The sequence below is a fragment of the Pundamilia nyererei genome, unplaced genomic scaffold (genome assembly GCF_000239375.1).
Source record: "Pundamilia nyererei isolate P.nyererei 1_Seehausen unplaced genomic scaffold, PunNye1.0 scaffold00051, whole genome shotgun sequence".
In the NCBI taxonomy this organism is placed as follows: Eukaryota; Metazoa; Chordata; class Actinopteri; order Cichliformes; family Cichlidae; genus Pundamilia; species Pundamilia nyererei.
The window spans coordinates 1629876-1638144 of record NW_005187452.1 but is presented as its reverse complement, the minus strand read 5'-3'; positions in this window follow the sequence as shown (position 1 = coordinate 1638144).

The window sequence follows — 8269 nt, the reverse complement described above, 5'->3', positions numbered from 1 at the left end:
AAATTTGTAACATAGTACAAACACAGCAGGTACGCTTGAGTGCAGTTTGCCTTCAAGTCCAAGACGATGAATGCGTCCTTTAAAAAAATATATATATATACGATTTTTCCTATCATGCAAATTCGTGTGAGGTCTGAGGTTTCTGATTTTTCTGACTGGTCACAATAACCCACTCATTCTAGACATTAAATAACTTGGTATTGATAAAATGCCTAGTCTTTATTTTACTCCTCAAAGCAAAGATAATCCATAGATTTTTTTTGGCTTCATTGGACTTGACCTAGTGTCATTGATCTACTTACACAGAACCTTCATTTGCTCGTCTCTCTTCCTTTCTCCTCTCCTCTTCTTTTTCCCTCTATTCTCTTCTTGTTTTAGGGACACTATCTAATCTCTCCCAGGGAGGGTACCTGTCTACGCTGCTGAGGTCCAGGCCACGTTGTATATTCATTGAAAAAACAGAGCTTAAAAAAAGAAAAAGTGTTTAGGGTGAAAACTTCAGATTGTTTATTGATTTTTATTTGTGTTGTTGAATAAGTCTGTCTGACCATGATGTCCCAGCGGAGGCTTCACTTTGGGCATCACATTAGGCACACACATACAGAGACAGAAATACGAGAACATGTGCCTGGATGGCTGCAAGAGGAAGAATGTTTAGAGACACACAAAAAAAGCACATACAGCTTCAGTCTCAGAGATTTTCCAGTGACGCTTATTACAAAATAAATTAAAAATTGGCAACACATGCAAGTCACAAAAACAAAATTTCATCCAGCTACAATTTCAAAAAATGCAGAAAACATATTTCCTTCTAAGGCCACTAGGGAGCTTTTTTTCTATTTTTTGTTTCTCATAATGAAAAAGCTAGCAGTGACCTCAAAATTACAGATTAATCCTTATGTCTGAGAGTATGGTTTTTTGAACGCTGCACCAGTAGGAGAAAGCATGGTCACTTATCACCAGTGCGCGTGTACACTGGAAATTTAAAAATCCTTTTCCTAAACCTCATCTCTGATCATCCAAATTGGATATTTATAAAATAAGCTATGAAAATAAACCATACATGCCTTAAGATGGCTTAACTGTACATGCTTGTCTCATTTAGTATGCGGGGATGAATATGCAAATGTGTCCCCAGCTCACCCCTTCAACGCTTGCCTGCAGCCTCTTCCCACTCTTCCTCTGCAGCTGCCAGTCCCACTTAGAAGTTTTCTTGCTTCATAAATGGAGACAAAGCAGTGTGCTTCATCAAACAGAGTAACTAGAATGCAATGCCCATTCCATTGGTGGGTCAGTGTAAAGAGGTAGACAATGTATTAAATGGTCATGAGTTCAAGTATTATCACACACAGGAATAGAGGAGATAGGATACACAAAGGTTTATATTTTGCTAATGTTACATGAATACATCATCATTTAAGTTAATTCCTCCTGCAAAGTGGGATATTTGCAGATGAGTTCATAGTTATTTGTAGGTATGTTGGACAAATAAATGTTGAGACAAGCACTGTGTGTCCTCAGTTATATAATAAGACTATGAGGGATTTTAACAGGTAGGCACTAAAGTGCCTAAAATTTGGTAATGCTAATGTGACATACATAGTAATTCCTGAGTCACAACATTGAACGATCACCAAATAAGTGTTTTGACCTTCGTCCTACTGGTCAAACACCATCCCGTTATCATTTCTTCCTAGAAGAAAACTTGTATAAAATTTAAAGGAACTGGCAGCAAAATCTATATAACTAATAGGTGAAGTCCTGTTTTTGACATTGCAGTAACTTGACCTGCGCATCCTCATCAGTTCATGTTTAAGTCTAGGGCAATATGTGTGTCAGATAGTAACAATTGGAGAGAATTTCATTCTAAGATATTGCATTTATAAGAAGAGGACAGACATGAAGTCACTGTGACCTTGACACTCAGCCACCAAAATCTAATCAGTCTTTCCTCTAAAAAAAAACCACAACTACTGAGAGTCTTTAGAGGCTATTCTTGGCCAAGAAGTTTTTGTCTGTAACTTTAAGAAAAAACACCAAAACAAAAAAAAAAAACCCTAAATGATTGAGCATTATTTAAAAACCTAATAAAAACACTCTTAGGAGGGAGCTCCTTTTGGATTTTCTTCAAGTCATTCATCTGCACCTCATAACAGACTGAGTCTGCTGGCCGGCTAATGACAGCGACAGATGCTTAATGTCCTCTTCGCAATGGTGATGCCATAAAACACAAGGCAAACAGGCGTCACCCTCAAGCTCTGTCTGTCAAGTGATCACCTTAACTACACTGGCAACCACACAATGATCGTGGAAAAGAATAGCATGAATGTGTATAAAAGTGTGACAGAGGGGGAGAACAACCTCAGTGGAGAGACACAAAAAGATTAATTGACACTCAGAGAATGAGAAAGATGAAATGAAAGTGTGCCTATGTGAGGGAGACAAAGAAAGCTCATAGATGAATGAGCAGCCTCTTAGGTAAATGACGGGACTACTTTTCTCTGTCCGCCATTCTGATTAAAGGTATTATCCAATAGCAAACACACACACACAAAAACACATGTAGACAAACACAAGATGATAGTCTTATACAGTTTGCTTGAACTGAAAATACAGGTAACAGATCTATCGATTTCTATTTCAGATGTGTTTGAAAAGATGCGTAGGCTCACAGATTCAGAGTCTATGCAAAGTACTGTGACATTACATTAAACATTGACTTTGAACATGTGGTGAAAAAAAATCTTGTCACACGTAGACTTCATGAAATTTAGGTTGGAAAATATGTTGAATTGGATTTAACAGGCATTGCAGTATGTTGAGCTTTACTTAATTAATTATATATGTGGTCAATGTGATCGTTCTACTTGAGTAGAGAGTAAATGTATGAACTCATAGTTAAAGAAAATACATTCTTATTTTTACAACTTATTTTTTTAAAAATTAAACCAAAATAGTGTGTGAAACGCTAATTACGTCCTGTGACTCAATAGGTTGTGCAGCCAACATTAGCAGCAGTAAAGTTATGTTTTCTGTAGTACAGTTTCCAACATTGTTCTGAAGGAGTTTTGGCCCACTCTTTACAGCATTACTTTGCTTTATTGAGGTTTAGGATGATACCAAACAAGGCAAAGTAAATAGTTTTAAAGGTGAAATGTGGAGGGAAAATCAAAAGTCGTTAAAAATGGCCAATTATACCCTGGACCCCAGAGGGTTAAACGTTTTTTAAAGTAACGCAATACTTACTTTTCAAGTAATTAATTACTTTTAGAATATTGTAACTCAGTTACTAACTCAGTTACTTTTTTGAAGACATAACTAGTCACTATAATTAATTACTTTTTCAAAGTAACTTTCCCAACACTGGTGATAACACACATATTAATGTTTTGACCAGCAAACTGCCAGAACTTGAGCTTTTTTAGAGGTTGTAACACTGATAATCAGTTAATCAACTGCATTTGAATAGCAGAACCTGGATGCTACTTACTTCCTTAATTCCTCTGAAATTACGCATTTGGCTAATTTTTTGTTATTATATGATGTAGTGTAATATGTCATATGGCATCAATCATATGAAAATGCATTCACCTAATTTTAAGACCTGCTAAGAACCAGATTATTTTCATATGTCCTGGTACGTAAAGTTTTATAACTGAAAGAGAGTCTCTGTAGAATTCTGCAGCTGGTTCTCTGCACTCAGTGATGACAAGCTTGTCAAGCTGTTTATTTTCTGGTAAGTTTGTTTTTCTTTATCTATATTTTGGACAGGATGAGGTCCCTCAGAACTGTCATTAGCCAGAAGTGAAACAAGTACTAAAAGAATATCACACATCTATACAACATACATTTGAAGCAGGACCATCAGAAATAATGAAGAATTGTTTTAATGACCTGTTTCAGAGTGGACTGGCAAACCACAGATGTACTTATTAGGAGTTGTGTCAAAAGCTCAAGGTGTCAGTTGGTGCCTACCATGTTATGAAATAGAGAATGAAGAAAATATGTGTTCACAATAGAATTTAGTTAAGATTCAAAGAATTAGAGATTCTAAGAATCAAGGCTTTTAGTCTGTATTTTTGTGTGTGTTTGAATGTCTGTGTACGCATCTGTGACAAACAAGACAAACATTGTCCGGCGTATGTGTGCACGATTACATGTTTATGTTTCTGGATGGCCTTCTTGTTTGCATGTATGTCATGTTTGTACAACTCTGTTAGTGTGTATGTGTGTGTCACACATCTGTTGCTGTGTGCAATAATTTGTGTTCGCAGCTTGGTGCCCTAGTAATTATTCAGACGCTACCTTTTGCTCCAACATTAAAAGCCTTCATCTGGCGAACATGAAACAGGGAGAACCCGATAAGGCTTCAAACAGCGCCTGCCATCCAAAGAGAAACAGGAAAGGTGAAGAGATGCATGGAGAAATATACGGGATTGTTTTTCTCTGTAGGTTTGCTTTCACGTCAGTGTAGTATCTTCTCTGCTCAAACCACACATGTGATTACTGGATTCTAGAGAGCAGGAAGATTGATGTAATATTATGTACCGACTGCAGGAATACACAACAAATATATGTATGATATACATACCTAGATAGAAAAGATGGACAGAATAAAAAAGCTGCTGTTTGAAAGAATAAAATGGCAGTCTACCTGATGAAATGTAATGAAAATGTAATACATGCACAGGATTTTTTGTAATATGACAAAGACTGAAAGAGAGTCAGAAAATACTATAAAAAGTATGGAATTTTGGGGGGATTTTTTTTTTCTTAAAATCAGTGTTCCACATGCTGTGTTACCTGTTTGAACTGAGTTGCAATAAAAGGCGAGCCGTTTATTTAGGCTGAAAAAACTTAAATACTCAACAAGACGAAAACGAGCAGAGGCAAAGTAAAATTAAAGACCTAAACTGGTTAAACCGGACTATGATCATTATGATGAAGTGACATAAACAGGAACATGCAAATTACTATGATGAGGAAACAAGAACATAGAACATGAACTGAGGAGGAGAATCATGAAATACTCTTAAACTGACATGCAGTTGAATGAAGGAACACAGATGACCTGGCAAAGACTGAATGAAAACACACAGACTAAATACACACAGGAGGTGATCAGGGGAAGTGGAAACACCTGGGGAAACAGCTGACTCAAATAATCATGAGGCCACAGGGAAAAGTAAAACTAAGCACAATGATCATAGGAACAAGACTTTCAAAATAAAACAGGAAACATAGAACATGAAGTGGGACACACAAGCTTGACAAAAGAGACAGAGGGAGCGAGAGAGGGAGAGGGACACAGAGGAGAGAGACACAAGGGGAACCTGCATAGATGAGAAAGCATAGAAAAAAACATAAACCAGACTAAAACTCAGACAAACTAATAATAATAGTAGAACTCTACCCTTAACTTAAGAGTAGCACATGATATTAACATAAGAAATCAACAATAGAAAATAACATAAAACGCTGGGTCGCAGACCCAGCCCCTGACACTCTAACTCAAATGTAAATACAAAACAAAAAGAAGTGTAAAATATATATTTAACACATTTTTGCATTTTTTAAATACTTCTTTTTTTAAAGACACAAATTGTTCATGTCTGCAGTTTGTTGTACAATGTGTCTGCTAGGTAAAGGTGCAGGGAAAGAATGGAAAAGGTACTAACTTTACTCATAGATGGAAAAAGATGGAAAAACGCTTTGCGTGCTCCAAGGGCGTAGATTTGGTTTTGGCATTGGTGGGGACGGATGATTCAACCACCAAACTCTGCCCTGTTTCTTTTTTTTTCTTCCTTTTTGTCTTTGCTTCTTGATAAAAGGAGGAGAAATATACTTGCCTACATATGCTATTCTACATGCTTTTAAACCATTTAAAATTACAATTCATAGTTTTATATGTGAATTATATAATGTTAAATTACTATTAAACAAAGTATTTTAGACTTTAGTTTACTTCAGCCATATTCCATACAAATCAGGTATCGTACAAAAATAAAAATAGCTTCAAATACAGTCATGACAATAAAAGAATATGACTTTAAGGATTTAACATCATTACTTCAGTTATAGTACACCAACATGTCTTATACATTAGCACTAAGGGAAAACTGAATGATGTGGTGGTTTTTGTCAATAAAACTACTCATCTAAGATTACTACAAAGTAAAAGATCTCTCAGCAAAATTATGCAACATTTTAGACACACTATCAAATCAATGAGCTGGGATTTTTTTATTCTAAACATGAACTACTGTTACAGCAACAGACATGGACACAACAACTGTATGTTCACTATGTGAAGGAGCCAAACAAATGCCTTCTCCTCTCGTTAACTGAGATAAACTGCTGGCATATTTGTTTTACATCTATATTGTCCAGTCTCTCCTGGTGGACATGGTACAACCTCTGTAAACTAATATCCTGGCTTGCTCGAGGCTGCCGTTTTCTCTGACAGTTTCAATCAAAATTAGAAATGCTACTCTGGGAGACTGAGATAACTAATAGTGCTGCCTGTTGTGCAGTTAGTTTCCAAAACACGTTATTCATGGTTACATACAATTTTAGACTGATGTGGGCCAAAAGCCTAGAATAGCCTGTAACGTTATTATGACACATCTTATGAGTGAACTTGACTTTAAGTTACTTACAGGTTTCTTTGAAAAATACTTTTTTATATCCAGGTTCTTCCTTTTTGCTGCCATCATCCTCTCCTCCTGGCAGCGCAGGCTTGCCACTGCTAAAACTAAACAGAGCTCCCTGAAAGGCACAGCCAATCACATTGGCCATATTTGTCACATGAGGTAGGACTCCAGTAGAGAACGTAATTTAACTCTTTCTGCACCGCTGGGTGAATGAGACGCTGACAGATCGTTTTTTTTCTTTCTATCGGGTTTGATTTCTTTACTCGAAGAGATCAAATTATTGGTGGGGATAAATTCAATAATCGCTGGATATTGGTGGGGACATGTCCCTTCCGTCCATGCCAAATCTACGCCCTTGGCGTGCTCACATAGAGGAGAAAAGTGCTATATAAGAAACAGTCTACCGTCCCATGGCTAACACATAGAGACAGACAACCATTTGCACCTATGGGCAATTTAAAATGACCAATTAACCTAACTGTATGTCTTTGGACTTAAACTTTACACAGAAAGGCCTCAGTCAGGTGGTGGAATCAAACTCAGGACCTTCTTGCTGTGAGGCAACATTGCTAATCATCGTATCACTGTGCGGCCCCTTGACTGGGTCAAGCTACATTTATTAGAATTAAAATTTAAACTGTGAAGTTTGTATTCCCTTGTTTTAATATTGGTTTATTATTAATAGAGCAAAAGGCTCAGTTAGCTTTGCACAAAAATAGTTGGTAGAAACATCCTGCAAAGAGCTATGTTTTACTTTATTACTTTGTGTATATTTCAGAGGCTATATCTTTTACATTTATTTGAATAAAAGGTTTAATCAGTACTAAGCAGGGCTGAATGCAGCACGGAACTCCTAGGAGCAATATATTAGACACTGAGAAGGAATCTGAGCACTGAAAAAGTGCACACTAGAAAAAAGATAGAAACCAAGAGAGCCCGGTTGCCACTATGGGAGTAAACACAATCTGTTACAGATATGCTCCTTATCCAGAGGAGGTTTGAAAAAAAAAAAAAAAAGATGCTTCGGCTAAAATCCAATTTTTTAAATTAAATTACTATATTTCTAAACACAAAATAGTATGTCAAGTTGGTTAACAGCCCTCCATTGTCTGGATACTTAATACTTACTTAAATAAGCATTGGTCACTGCCCAAGGGGCTCTAATACCCAACACCCAGTTGCTGGTGCTACTGAGCACTTGACCACAGAAATTTCAGTTAACAATTTCTTCCTTTACTCTTGGATTCCATTGTTGAAATGTCGAAAGATTACTTGCCCTGATCATATTTAAGTCATTCATATGCTGTCAGCATGCTACAGGTTTACTACAAATATGAATTTGTTAATATACTGTATATAATACAAAAGTTCCATCCATTCTCCTCCACTTATCCAATTCAGGGTCACAGGGTGGCTGGGACATAAGGTGTCTTAGGGCAAGAGGCGGGGTACACCCTGGACAGGTAATACAAATTTCGAAAGCCATTCATGTTCAGTTAGTGCTTGTATCCATGACAACATAACTTAGATCTGATTTGTTTCTGAGATTTCATATCCCTACCCAAAATTTTTCTTTTGTTGTTGTTGTTGTTGTTTTGTTTATTTGTTTGTTTGGG